The sequence below is a fragment of the Loxodonta africana genome, chromosome 6 (genome assembly GCF_030014295.1).
Source record: "Loxodonta africana isolate mLoxAfr1 chromosome 6, mLoxAfr1.hap2, whole genome shotgun sequence".
NCBI lineage: Eukaryota > Metazoa > Chordata > Mammalia > Proboscidea > Elephantidae > Loxodonta > Loxodonta africana.
Window position 1 is genome coordinate 6,638,228 of NC_087347.1, and position 15,226 is coordinate 6,653,453.

The 15,226-nt window shown below is 47.1% G+C and overlaps 1 protein-coding gene across 3 annotated transcripts in view; it reads right to left on the reverse strand.

Annotated features, from left to right (window-relative positions):
* Positions 1 to 15,226, reverse strand: part of AGAP1 (ArfGAP with GTPase domain, ankyrin repeat and PH domain 1) — a 672,497-nt gene that overhangs the window by 32,147 nt on the left and 625,124 nt on the right. The window lies entirely within an intron of this gene.

Genomic DNA, 15,226 nt, shown 5'->3' on the forward strand with positions numbered 1-15,226 from the left:
TGATCTGTTACCCATTAGAAGGCACATGTGAATATTATTTTCTAATTTGTGACTCTTGAGTGTGTGTCTCCAAATCCAGAGAGAAGTAATTGAAATAATTACGTCTGCTCCTGAATATCCCTCTTATGCTCTTGAAATGGAGGGTGGCTCGGTCCTCTTTGCACGATATGCCTGAGGGTTGAATGTATCAAGAACATCAAAGGCCTGAACAGAGCGGCCACGAAACTGCAGTCTCCACCCACCTGTCCTCTGGAAGCCGTCTGTCTCCTGGTCAACTCGCTCCTCCCTACAACTCCTCTCGCCCTCAAACCTCTCCACCCATGTGTGTCCTTTGCCAACAGGGTAACTGTTGTACAAGGTGTAAGCCTGATTTATAACCGAGGCAGCGAGGGTTTTTTAAAATTTTTTTGTCAGGCCTAGTTATAGTGTGACTTGAGTAACTCCTGAAAATTGATAATTTCTTGCTGGTTAACAGCAGAAGGTCCATCCATGAGAGGCAGGTCCCTCTCATAAATTTACAGTGCGTTCTATGCCAATTAGGCCTCGTCAGCCATTCCAAAGGCACAGACGCCAATCAGCTTATCTTTCCGTAAACGCATTCCTTATCGCCTGGAGCCTCGCTGGCCCAGCCCCCCTTTAGATTTCTGAAGAGCGTATCAATGTTATCTGTACAGGAATCAGCCATTTCCACCGGGTCTTTCTTCTTTTTCTTCTGTGCAAACGCCTCTTGGTTCCCCAGTGGTAAACAGGCCTTGGGCGTGAGCACGGAATCTTCATGGGGCAGGATTCGTTTCAGACCTGGGCTTTGACCAACGTGCACATGCTACCGGGGAACCTTCTGGATTACTGACATCACTGGGCTCTTCTGCTAGTAGGTGGCAGCCTACTAGGTGTCTTACTTCTAATGTGTAGTCATTCTAAAGTACCCCTCCCTGTTTTTTTTACCTCGGCCAAGGGGAGACGAAGAAACAGAAAGAAGTATGTCGTTTTTGGAACAGTGGGGAAATGAGCACTTTTGCCCAGGGAAGCAACGTGTAAATTTGCTCTTTGTGTTAAAGCAACTGATCACGTTGTTGTTAGTTGCCCTCCAACTGGCTCTGACTCACAGTGACCCTGTGTACAAGAGTACGAAACGCTGCCCAGTCCTGTGCCACCCTTACAATCGTTGCTATGTTTGAGCCCACTGCTGCAGCTACTGTGTCATTCCATATTGTTGCTGTCTTCCTCTTTTTCGCTGGCTCTCTACTTTACCAAGCATGATGTCCCTCTCCAGGGATTGGTCCCTCCTGATAAGAGGTCCAAAGTATGTGAGATGAAGTCTCACCATCCTCGCTTCTAAGGAGCACCCTAGCTGTACTTCTCCCAAGATAGATGTGTTCACTCTTTGGCGGTCCACAGTGTATTCAATGTTCTTCGCCAACACCACAATTCAGATGCATCAATTCTTCGCCTGACTATTACTGACTTTAATTTTTTTCTTTGGAAAAAAAAGTCATGAAAGGAGTACGTGCTCTTTGGAAAAAAGCCAGCTTTGCGGAAGGGTGCAGAGAGGACTGGGACATCACTGCCCACATAAGCAGTTAGCCTTGCACCCTTTCCTCTTCAACGTTTTCCTGCTCTGCAAAGCACCAGAGAGTAAGGGCGCCCCATCCCTTCTTTCCTTCCTCCAGATGAGCGATGCTGACAATCCTTCCACTTTGCGTACCTTGAAACGTACAAATCGGCCCTTTCTTTTTTCATCTTCTAGTTTGAGTTCTTTGAGTATGATGTTGGCTGCGTGCCTTTGCAATGATCACCACCATCATCTGATGTCCTGATTATCATTCGTTCTTTCACGAAATGTCCATTGGGCACTTGCTGGGAGTAAGGCACCGCATGGATGAGGTGTCTGGGGACAGGTGACGAGAAGCAGAAGGATAAATAAACACATGGCAACAGGAAAAGGGCTGCATTTGACATCCAAGCTGCTGTGAATCGCAGGAACAAGACAAGTCTACTTGGAGAGAGAGTCCATGTTCTCTTGGCTTTTCCTATGTAGATGCCCCTGGATTTAGTTTTTAAAAATCTAAGTGTAGTTAAATCCAGATTTAAAAAATCAACGCTATTTCCTGCAGTTTAAGAACACACAACCCATCAGCAAACACTGGCACATCTATAATCTGGGGATAGCTTGTGACTCGCTGAAACCAATGTTTACATTCAAGGAGGCACCAACCTCATGATGTAATTGATATACCGGTCACTAACCCAATAGTAAACGAAACCTTTGTAGAAATGACAGATAATGGACATGCATACCAGAAGCCTTGCGTGTAGAAGCGTTTTACTTTCCAAAATGGCGGTCCTAAAGGGTGGCAATACCATACCAACACTCCACATGACCTGACTGCTGAAGGGGCCTTTCCAGTTTCTACCAGAGCTGGGAAACATGGTGGAATCACCTGGTTTCTTCTTCAATGTGCACATAAACTCCCTTCAAGACACTGCAAGAGAAAATGTTTCTTTTGCCAGCCTCAATGTGAATATATTGATGACCTCTGATAAGATCAAGTGTTACCATTCTCAATGACACCCCAATTCTCTGCTTAGTGGAGGGCACTCCCTGAGACCTTCAAGGCTGGGGACCAGGAGAGGGAGAATCATTAGGAGGTCCTTGAGTGTCCAGAGCCCTGGTGGCATAGTGGTTAAATATTCCACCAATAACAAAAAGGTCAGCAGTTCAAAGACACCAGCCACTCCTTGGAAACGCTATGGGCAGTTTTACTCTGTCCTACAGAGTCACTAGGAAACCCTGGTGGTATAGTGGTTAAGAGCTACGGCTGCTAAGCAAAAGGTCGGCAGTTTGAATCCACCAGGCGCTCCTTGGAAACTGTATGGGGCAGTTCTACTCTGTCCTATAGGGCCATACTATGAGTCAGAATCACCTCGATGGCCATAGGTTTGGTTTTGGGGTTTACAGGGTTGCTATGAATTGTAATTGACTTGACGGCAACAGGTTTGTTTTTTTTATTTGAGTGTCCAGCCTGGGTGAGTTCCAAAGAGAAAGGTACTTCCATGAAAGGATCACCCTGGAGATGGAGGATCTTTCCTGCCCAAAGGGGAGTCGGGACAGATCTACACATAGCAGACTGTGGATAACCAGGCCCTTTTGACCTGGTGTTCAGGCTGGAGACATCAAGCATGGCCTGTGCCTGATGCTGATGTCTAACCCGACTTACTGCATGTGGCCACGTTCCTTCTACATCTTCCCAGGGAGACAGGATAAACAGCCCTCAAGGTCTTCACTCACCTTCAAGCAGGTTGAAGGTCTCAACCACAGAGGATGATCACAATGACCTCTCTTCCAAAGATCTCTAGTCTACCACTCCCATGGTGGCCCATTCTAGGTTCACGGGACAATAATGGACGGATCTAGTTTAATTTAAGTCATATCCTCTTATTTGGTCCTCTATGAACAAAGAAAATGGCTATGCCTTTGTGTTGTCATCTTACGATAATGCCACTATCATCGGCCTTAAAGTGAAGTCACAGCACCACAAGTAGGCAGAAAAAAAAGCTTTCGAAAATGTCCACATTTTGAAATGTTTACAGGAGGACATTGCTCAGAACAGCCATCCAAGTGGCCCATCCTGGGGAAGGGTACGTGGTGGTCCTAAATCGCAACCTCCATTTTAACATCTGGAGCCCTGGTGGCGAAGTGGTTAGGAGCTTGGCTGCTAACCAAAAGGCTGGCAGTTCGAATTCACCAGCTGCTCCTTGGAAATCCTATGGGGCAGTAATACTCTGTCCTATAGGGTTGCTATGAGCTGGAATTGACTTGAGAGCAATAGGTTTTTTTTTTTTTGGTTATTTTAACATTGAGGTACATTCAGGACGGGATCTCTCTGGAAGGTGTGAGATTTGTGAGACGTGGCAAGCAGGATGTGTCATGAAGATAACACTCCTGAGCAATGAGATTCTCCTTTCTGTGGTACTTCTCTTGTGGCCTTTTCTTGGAGGGGAGTTGTAGGGGACACATAGGACACTTTCAATGCACACAGAACATCCCCCTGGCCTCTGGCTTCCTCCCATTCCCACCTCGCCCCCTAAATAACACTGGGATGCCCATCCCCTGATGGGCTCCATAATGAGAAGCCTTGTCAATCACAGCTCCATTAGCCTGGACAGACTTTCACTTCCTGAAACAATTTATTGGATTCCCAGAAGCAAATGGGCCCTCTTCCTTTTCAGGGCTGTTTTTAGGGAGCTATTCAGAGGGAGTGTGTGTCCCTTCTGCTCCTGCTGGGCGGTCTTTGTCGCCACCACTTACTCATGAAAACAGTTTCCTGAGTTTACCTACCTCCTCCCTCCTGGGTTTCCCCAGTGTTTGCCAAAACTTTTCCCCCACTGTTCAGTGGCTACACAAAACCCACCAGCTGTTTCCAACTACTGAACCAGGGAGGGAGCAGGGGATTTTATTTACAGATTTTTGGAGGGAGGCAGGGCAGGGGGTGGGGGAGGGAAGAGGTGCATGCTTGAAGAAATGAAATTCATACAAAGAAATAAAGAAATGAGGCTGATGAAGGAATGTCAGGAACGCCCTCCTCATATGCAACTCAGGGGTCTGTGCCTCTCCCCCTATTCTGGGTCTGACCTTTCTACTTCTGCCCCAAAGGGTTTCCAGGGCTTTAACTTTCTACAGAAGCTGACTGCCACCTCTTTCTCCTGTGGAGTGGCTGGTGGGTTCAAACCACCCACCTTTCAGTTAGCAGACAAGCACTTTAACCACTGCACTACCAGGGCTACTCTGCTAAAGTTTAACCAACTCTATAACAACAGTGAGGACAATGTCTGATGTAGTACTGGAAGATGAGCCCCCCAGGTTGGAAGGCGCCAAAACACATAGTGGCTGCAACAATGGACTCGAGCACACCAACAACGGATCCTGAAGATGGTGTAGAACCAGGCAGCGCTTCTTTCTGTTGTGCATGGGGTTGCCATAAGTCCGAGCCAACTTGACTGCAACTAACAACAATAAAAATAGTGAAAGATGCCCTAGTTAAAGCTTTATCTTGCGGTCGTTGGTGGCTATCCAGCAGATCCCAACTCATGGCGATCTCCTGTCAGCAGACAGAACTGTGGTCCACAGGGTTTTCAAGGCTGTGACCTTTTGGGAGCAGATCACTAGGCCTGTCTTTGGAGGCGTCTCTAGGTGGGTTCAAACCGTCAACCATTCACTGTTTGTGCCACCCAGGGAGCCAAAACTTCATCTCAGAGTATGTACAAAAAAGTTTTTGACTATATTCACACCACTTATAGGATCTGTTATGAGTGATGACGTAACTGACAAAATTTCCAACTATTAAAACAAACAACAAAAACCACACGACCCACAGTAAAGCTGTTGCCCGAAGAATTGAAAAGGTCGGCCTATCTTTCAGTTTCTCCAGCAAAAAAAGAGGATTCAAAATGACCTAACATATTTTTCTTCTACAGCTCTCCTTAAAGAATAATACACATGGTGCAACCGCGCTTGAGCGTTGAGGCGCCACCCTTTCCGCGTAAATCAGTTTAACTTTTAACCTGGGAACGCGGACCGTGGGTGGCAGAGAGTTATGTCTCGCCTTCTGAGAATTTCCAGTCAATAGTAAATGGGGGGAGGGGGCACCTATGTGCCACAGCGATCCAATCAGCGTGGAATTATGCAGCCATGTAAGAAATAATATCTATTAGGCTAATTCAATCACTGAATACTTTACAGATGAATTGGAATTTAGAATCCAATTATTTCCAACATTCGGACTGTCAGGGCCACTTTTTAAGCAGGAGGTGGGGAGAGAGGGAACTCAGGGTAGCTTTGAAAGTGCAGCGGATGGAACTGATGACGGCAGAGAAATGACAAGTGTCATCGGTGTTTCTGCCATCCCCCTGACCAGCCCCAAAGAGCCCATGGCCAGGATATGGGGATCTGTTATCCCTGACAATGGACAGCCATTGTCCCTGCCAGTACCCAAACAATCCCCCAGGGACCCAGCTCCTCTGGAGGTTCACCTTCACAAAGGGAGTCGCTGAGCCACATCCTGGGGCATCCACGCAGCACCGCTGCCCCCTTGGCCAGGAAACATGCTGGTTGCCCTATGGGCCACCTCGGGGGCCCTCATCCAGCTACGGGCAGTGGGCCTGCTCAGGCCCCCTCCCGCCCCCGGCTGGTTCTCTTTACAGCTGTTCTTGTCTTTATTGACAGCTGGGGTTGCAAGAGGGTGACACAGAAAGGAGGAAAAAGAAGTATTCTGGGACACTGGGCACAGCAGCTTTGTCTGGCCACCTGGAATGGGGTCTGTGGTTCTGGGTGTGGAGAGAGCTGGGGACGAAGGGAAACTGAGTCTGGAGACGTGAGGTGAGCGTTAGCGCAGAGGACGAAACCACTCGCAGCAAGAACAAACCAGCCTTGGAGTTTCTACCTCTTCCCAGAGGATCCCTGTGGAGGGTTCATGCAGCCCTTTAGTATTCTGATGGGCTGAGAATTCCTGAAAGAATGCACGGGATTATTAGACTTTTTTAATTCCCCATTTGTTTAGGCCAGTTCAGGCAAGAGTGGAATTGGGTAAACAGGAATTCTTACAACTGATATTTGAGTTACGAAGAGAAAGATAAATTATTTCAGGGTTTCGGTTATTTAAATCCAAACAGAGGTTTCTCTAGAAGAAAATACTGGAAAATGAATCTTTCCTTCTCCTTCTTTTTTTTTTTTTTGCCTGCTACATTCTTTTTAAAGGATGAGATCCGTGCAGAAGCCGTTCGTGCAGCTATGGCTGGTTTGCAATTCTCACGAATCTCCAACATTCCAAGAGCAGAGTAGGAATGTTGGGGGAAATCGTTGCTTGTGATTCATTCCAAAATGATCCTCACCCCATGAAATGGAGGATTGTACCATGTGCTTAAATCTCAATATGCCAGCAGGTCTGGAGGCTGGCCGTCAGCACCCAATACGCTTGTTTAAGTTGAAGGTGGCTGTGGAGACCCCTTCCCTTTCAGGAAGGCACAGGGAAGCCACCACCAGGAGAGCCATTAACCGCTGGGGCCTCCCAGCCCAGTCCAGGGCGGGAGGGAAATGTGGAGTTTAGGGGCCATGGGGGTTTTATGATGGGGATGCTTCCTGCCTGGCTGTGCAGACGACTCAGCCCTACAGACCCTAGAGGTCCTCATGTGCCTCTCCCCCACCTGGCACACAAAGCACCTATTATCCCTTTAATTACCTCTGGCAGGCCTGCCCCTTCTCCACTAGGACCTGTGTGTGTGAGTGTGTGTGTGTGTGTGTGTGTGAGTGTGCACACGCGTTCACATTTATCTCTTTGATTCATTTAATTGAGGGCAGGTCACAGGATGGGATCTCTCTCAGAAGAGGCGCTCCTTGTTTTAGGGTGATTTATTGCTGCTCTTCAAAACACCTGTTCATCAATCTATCCCTTTGAGAAAAATGAGACTTCCTATCCTGTTTCCTTAAAGTATTTAAAAAAAAAAAAAACCTTCCCATGTAATACATGAAAAGTAAAAATAAATAAATAAATAAAAAACCTTTAAGAAACTCTACTGAAGAATAATCACAAGAAAACCTCCCAGATTTGGGGTCACATTCTCTATGTATCTAAACACATTTGTTGTTGTTGTTGTGTGCTGTTTAGTTGATTCTGACTCCTAGCGACCTTATGTGACAGAGTGGAACTGCCTCTTGGGGTTCCCTAGGCTGTAGTCTTTATGGGAGGGGATCGCCAGGGCTTTCTCCCGTGGAGGGGCTGGTGGGTTCAAACTGCCGACCTTTCAGTTAGCAGCCAAATGCTTAATCACTGTGCCACCGGGGCTCCACACACACAGGTAACTGCTTGAAAAGAAACACTCTCTTCAAAGCAAGTAGAAAACCATCTGCAGCACTTCGGCACCCATTTTGCTGGGTTCAGACCAAAACCGTCAATTCTACATGACAAAACAAAAGCGATCCTTTCCCGTCCTCCAGAGGACAAATCAGCTTCCGAGGTCATATCATCGAAGGAACGAGCTGTCACACGTAACTAACACGGTTCTTCACGCCGATGTTTACATTCCTAGGAACTCAGAGGCTGACTTGGAAAAACCCAGCACCAAGGCCAGGACCCTGGCTGCTGCTTCAGCAGGTCTCCCGAGCCAGTGTAAATGGAAGGTGAGGCCGCTATTCTTTACCAGGTGAGTTTCATAAACCTGTCAGCACTGCAGATAAATTGTTAGACCCTCCTGCGCCTTGTGGGGGTCATCTTCTTTTCTAGGGTGGCTCATGCGACACTCCCCCACCTCCACGCCTCCCTGGGTGCCTCGGAAAGCTCTCCTTCCCTTTGACATCAAATGGGCAGCGGCCGGTAGCAGGACCTGGTCCTCAGCTCCGCCACACGCCTAATTAATGACCCTGCTGGTCGCAGCTGGAAGAGCTGAGCTGGGGTGATTAATTAAATTAGCTGGCAGAGGAAATTACAGTGGAAAAGCCAAAGTTTGATTGCTCCATAATTAACCGCAGTGCAAATAATATCTGCATCTATAACTTGCAGCGATGAGATCAGAAGCCAATTGAATTTGGCACTGATTGAAGCTGTAAATATCCTGTGGTGAAAAATGATAGGTTTGTTCTAGAGGGAAAACTTAGAGAAATGGACATCCAGCAAAAGTGATCAGGGGAAAAGGGCACCAGAGGAAACGGCAGGAAGGAAGCCTTGTCTTTCATGCCGCCTTTTTCCAACATTAAAACAGGCTCTTTTTTTTTCATATTTCTTTTGGATTACTGGCGAGGCCTGCGAGCCTATGTACGCTGCCTCTAAATTTCAGATTTGGCTTCCCACGCACGGAACCTGCGCTAGGGTTCCAATCGTCTTTCTAGTTACAAGGATTAAAACTCCATTCGAAAATAATTTCACAGGCTAATAGGAGGGGTCCGCTTTTATCTCCCCCAGGAGAAGGACGTTCTATTTAGACCATCGAATGAGGGAGCGATCAGTGCTTTTCTGGATAATGACATTTTTTCCCCTCCTTTGTCACAATTTCATGTTCAAAACAGGGTTTCATTAGCAACATGATTCCACTTAAAAGAAAAAGTATTTTATACGGATAATTGCCTGGTAAAAACCGTCAGAGCTTTCAGCAGACGGAAACATTCATTTCTCTACCAGCCACATATTTTCGCTCCCAAGTTATTTCAAGGGGGAAAGTCATACATCTGTGGGAGGAGCTTTGAAAAGTAATGGCTTGGTAGCTTTTGACTAGGAGGCGTGGCATCTGTCTGGCAACTGATCAACATGTTGCCACAGACTTGATACACAGACAGGCTCTCGGTCAAACGAGGAAATGTGGCAGCTGCACCAACGAGACACAAAAGTGACAGAAGAGTTTCAATGGTGATGGCTCGGAAATGTACCCCAGACCTTTCTTCACCTGGGGCCCACAACCACCTGGTAAAGAGGTAGGATGAGTACTGCTATTCTCATTTTTTAAAAAATAAGGAAGTTGAGGCTCTGGGTGGCCGATGGTGTGGTAGCCTGGGTCCAGTTCAGGAAAGTACCAAGTGACAGGGGCCAGGTAGGGACCAGGAACGTGTGAGAGTCATCTACTAAGGTGCTCGAGATGTCATCTCATAGATTATCTCAGGGATGATCCTTTAAAAGGCAGAAGAGCCAAATAAAACGCACCCTGGAGGGCACACGGCTCGCGGCTTCTGCTGGGATGTAATTCACTAAGCAATAGGGAGCCACAGCTGGTCTGTGAGCAGACGAGTGGCCCAGTAATGTGGTGCTTTAGAATCATGAGCCTGGGGAAGTGATATATGGAATGCCTTCAAGGGGGCGAGGACAAGGTCCGGGGGAAGAATGGTGAGAAAGGACAGATGAGCAACACTGCAAAGTTGAAACGTGGAGAGCACCACCTTTCTGGAGAGCAAAGTGGTGATACCGATTGTTGTTTTTAGGTGCCTCAAGTTGGTTCTGACTCATAGTGACCCTGCATACCATAGAACGTAACACTGCCCGGTCCTGCACCACCCTCACAATTGCTGTTATGCTTGAGCCCATTGTTGCAGCCACTGTATTAATCCATCTTGTTGAGGGTCTTCCTCTCTTCCACTGACCCTGGACTTTATCGAAGATAGTATCCTTCTCCAGGGACTGATTCCTTCTGACACGTCTAAAGTATGTAAGACTCAGTCTTGCCATCTTTGCTTCTAAGGGGCATTCTGGTTGTACTTCTTCCAAGACATGATTCTGATTAAACACCTGAAAAGGTCCAGGCCCCAATGCAGACAGACACGTGTACACTAATGCTCATTGCAGTACTGCTGACAACAGCCACAAGGTGGAAATAGCCACGTGTCCACCAACAGGTGAACGAACTAACATGGGGTGTACCCGTACCATGGAGAGACGAAGTTCCGATGCGCGCCACAAGACGGGCGAACCTTGAAGGTGATGCTAAGTGAAGTAAGTCAGACACAGAAGGCCAAATATTGGATGACCCCACTTACATGAAATAGGTGAATGTACAAAGGCCAAGTTTATTAGTAATTACCAGGGACAGAAGGGAGGGGCAGAGAGGGCGTCACCGGTTAGAGACAGAGTTTCTGTCAACGGCGGTGGAGTAATTTGGAAACGGACAGTGGTGATGGCTGTACGACGGATGAATGAAATCAGCGCCACTGAACTGGACACATAAAAAACGCTTAATCAGCGAATGTTTTCTTACATGTTTTTACCACAATAAAACAATTAAAAAAAAAAAGTCCATGCCCATTGACCTAGGATTCCTTCAAGGAAACTATCCTTAGGAGAGGGTTAGCCGAAGCCCCACAAAGACGGTCACACAAACGTGCTCATTACTTCAGTTTTCATCGCAAAGATTCTCAGCGTCCAAAGGTGAATGATCTAACCGACGGCTCGGCCACCTGACGGGGTTTTGTGACACCATTAAAACTAGTGCTTTGAAAGACGTATGATGTTGAAAGATGTTCAGGAGATGGCGTTAACCCAACAAGGGGATTTCAATTTTGAAGAGCGCTGTTTCTTTGAAAAATTTTTGCATAAGAAGATTACACGTAATACAGCAAATTGTTTATTTTGGGGGATGACGGAACCACAGGAAGGTATACTTTTAGTTCTCCATAGGACACTGTCATTTCCCAGAATGTGGCCCTTGACCTTGAGGAGATGTTTCTTCAGGAAGGGCTCCGTTGCCAAATAAGTTTGGGAAATGCTGCATGGGGCTGGGATGTTCACGGCATGATGCTGAGCACCTCGCCGGGAAGTTGTACACACCACAAAGAAGCCTCTTTAATCCGGGTTAATTCCGCTCTCAAACACGTCTCCTCTTCCAGAAACATCCATGATCATTTGCTGAAATTAAAATTCACAGGGATTTTTGGAAATCGCCATTTTGACATGGCACTCTGGTTCAGATGCTGAAAAGGTCAAGGCGGCTTATGGCCCATGTTTAAAATGATCAGGAGATATTTTCAGTATTTAAAAATTACTTCACATATATTTGTACATATATACGTATATGTATATATACGCATGTGTATACATACACATATACATGTGGGCAGAGAGAGAGAGCGCCCTGGCGGTGGAGTGGTTACGTGTTTGGCTGGTAAACCAAAACACAGGTTGGTAGTTTGAATCCACCACGTGCTCCTCGGAAACCCTATGGGGCAGTTCTCCTCCGTCCTTTAGGGTCATTATGAGTCGGAATCGACTCGATGGCAGCGGGTTTGGTTTTCCGGTTTTATATATATCTCTACAGTTTATACATACATACATATACAGATATCTGTATTCTCCTGATCGCGAAAGCGGTCGTATTTCAGTTTTTCAGATCTTACTGAGAAGTATCCGTGAAGGACAGGGTCACCAGTAATTTAGTGGTAGAATCCTTGCCTTCCAGGAGGGAGACCTGGGTTCGATTCCCAGCCAAGGCACCTTATGCACAGTCACCACCTGTCAGTGGAGGCTTGTGTGTTGCTAGGATGCTGAACAGGTCTCAGTGAAGCTTCCAGCTAAGACAGGCTAGGAAGAAAGGCCTGGAGATCCACTTCCAAAAATCAGCCAATGAAAACCCTACGGGTCACAACCGTCCCATTCACAACCCGTCATGTGAGGATGGTGCAGGACCAGACAGTTGTGCACGGGGTCCCCATGAGTAGGGGGCTGACTTCACAGCACCTAACAACAACAAACGTATGCAGAAGCAGAGCTACCAGACACGATGGTTCTGGACGGAGCTGCGCTGCCCTCCACAGGTCCTTCTGCTTCCCTTGTGGGCGGGGTGGTGCCAACACCACCATTTTCATCAGTGTGCACCCACTTGGGCATCCCACAGTGGTCGCTGGGACGCTCATCTCAGGGAGTTTTGCTCTGACAAAAGAATTTTTTTGGGGGGGAAGGCAATTCTCCTTTGCTGTCCTCGCTGCCTCCACTTTTTTTAAAAATAATTTTTATTGTGCTTTAAGTGGAAGTTTACAAATCAAGTCAGTCTCTCACATATAAGCTTATATACACCTTATTACATACTCCCACTTACTCTCCCCCAACGAGTCAGCTTGCTCCCTCCTCCCAGTCTCTCCTTTCGTGACCATTTTGCCAGTTCCTAACCCTCTCTACCCTCCCATCTCCCCTCCAGACAGGAGATGCCAACACAGTCTCAAGTGTCCACCTGATACAAGTAGGTCACTCCTCATTAGCATCTCTCTCCAACCCATTGTCCAGACCAATCCATGTCTGATGAGTTGTCTTTGGGCATGGTTCCTGTCCTGGGCCAACAGAAGGTTTGGGGACCATGACCGCCAGGATTCTTCTAGTCTTAGTCAGACCATTTGGGGTCTGCATCCCACTGTTCTCCTGCTCCCTCAGGGGTTCTCTGTTGTGCTCCCTGTCAGGGCAGTCATCTGTTGTGGCCGGGCACCATCTAGTTCTTCTGGTCTCAGGATGATGTAAGTCTCTAGTTCATGTGGCCCTTTCTGTCTCTTGGGCTCATAATTACCTTGTGACCTTGGTGTTCTTCATTCTCCTTTGATCCAGGTGGGTTGAGACTCACTGATGCATCTTAGATGGCCGCTTGTTAGCTTTTAAGACCCCAGACGCCACACTTCAAAGTGGGATGCAGAATGTTTTCTTAATGCAATTTATTTTGCCAATTGACTTAGATGTCCCCTGAAGCCATAGTCCCCAAACCCCCGCCCTTGCTCTGCTGACCTCCAAAGCATTCGCCCTTGCTCTGCTGACCTTCAAAGCATTCAGTTTATTCAGGAAACTTCTTTGCTTTTGGTCCAGCCCAGTTGAGCTGACCTTCCCTGTATTGTTTTCCTTCCCTTGACCTCAAGTAGTTCTTATCTACCATCTAATCAGTAAAGAACCCTCTCCCACCCTCCCTCCCTCCCCTCTCTGGTAACCACAAAAGAATGTGTTCTTCTCGTTTAAACTATTTCTCAAGTTCTTATAATAGTGGTCTTGTACAATATTTGTCCTTTTGCATCTGACTAATTTCACTCAGCATAATGCCTTCCAGGTTCCTCCATGTTATGAAATGTTTCACGGATTCATCATCGTTCTTTATCGATGCGTAGTATTCCATTGTGTGAATGTACCATAATTTATTTATCCATTCACCCATTGATGGACACCTTGGTTGCTTCCAGCTTTTTGCTATTGTAAACAGTGCTGCAATAAACATGGGTGTGCATATACCTGTTCATGTAAAGGCTCTTATTTCTCTAGGGTATATTCCAAGGAGTGGGATTGCTGGATTGTATGGTAGTTCTATTTCTAGCTTTTTTAAAGCACCAAATTGATTTCCACAGTGGTTGTACCATTTGACATTCCCACCAGCTGTGTAGAAGTGTTCCAATCTCTCCAAAGCCTCTCCACCATTTATTACTTTGTGTCTTTTGGATTAATGCCAGCCTTGTTGGAGTGAGATGGAATCTCATCGTAGTTTTAATTTGCATTTCTCTAATCCGCCTCCACTTTTAAGGGCTGCACAGAGTGTGAAGAGGTGACAGCCCGTCACTGCAGCCCAGGGGGAGTGTCCACGCTGGGGAACCTCCTCCTCCGGGTTTCCGGCACTGAAGAGGCCCCCAAGGGGACCCGGGATTCCTTGAAAGGCTCTGAAAGCCAAGGAAGAGAGACAAGGGCCCAGATTCCTCTGTCCTCATTCCAGGCTAGAATTCTGCCCACTACTGCCATACCAAGGAACCCTGTGAAACGCCTGGATGTTAACTGAAAGGTCGGTGGTTCAAAACCAGTGGACACTCTGCAGGAGAAGGATGTGGCAGTCTGCTTCTGTAAAGGTCATAGCTTCGGCAAGGTCATGGAAGCTCCACAGACACATCCAAACTCCCTGAGGGGCCGAACTGCTGGGCTGAGGGCTGTGGGGACCATGGGCTCAGGGAACGTCTAGCTCAATTGGTATAACATAATTTATAAAGAAAATGTTCTATATCCTACTTTGGTGAGTAGCGTCTGGGGTCTTAAAAGCCTGTGAGTGGCCATCTAAGACGCCCCACAGATCTCACCCCTTTGGGAGCAAGTGAGAATGAAGAAAACTAAAGATACAAGGGAAAGGCTAGTCCAAAGGACTGATGGATCACATCTATCACGGCCTCCACCAGAACAAGTCTAGTACAACTAGATGGTGCCTGGCTACCACCACTGACTGCTCTGACAGGGATCACAATAGAGGGTCCCAGACAGAGCTGGAGAAAAATGTAGTACAAAATTCTAAATCACAAAGAAACAAACACCAGACTTACTAGCCTGACAGAGACTGGAGAAACCCCAAGAGTATGGCCTCCAGGCACCCTTTCAGCTCCGTAATGAGGTCATTCCTGAGGTTCACACCCTTCAGCCAAAGATTGAACAGACCCATGGAACAAAATAAGACTAAAGGGGTGTACCAGCCCTGGGGCAGGGACTGGGAGGCAGGAGGGAACAGGGAAGCTGGTAACAGGGAACCCAAGATTGAGAAGGGAGTGTTGATATGTTGTGGGGTTGTTAACCAATGTCATAAAACAACATGTGTACCAACTGTTTAATGAGAAACTAGTTGGTTCTGTAAACCTTCCCCTAAAATACAAAAAAAAAAATTACAGCCTTGGATACCCTATGGGGCAGTTCTCCTCTGTCACAGGGGTCGCTATGAGTCGGAATCGACTTCACGGCACTTGCAGCAACCACAACATGGTGACATC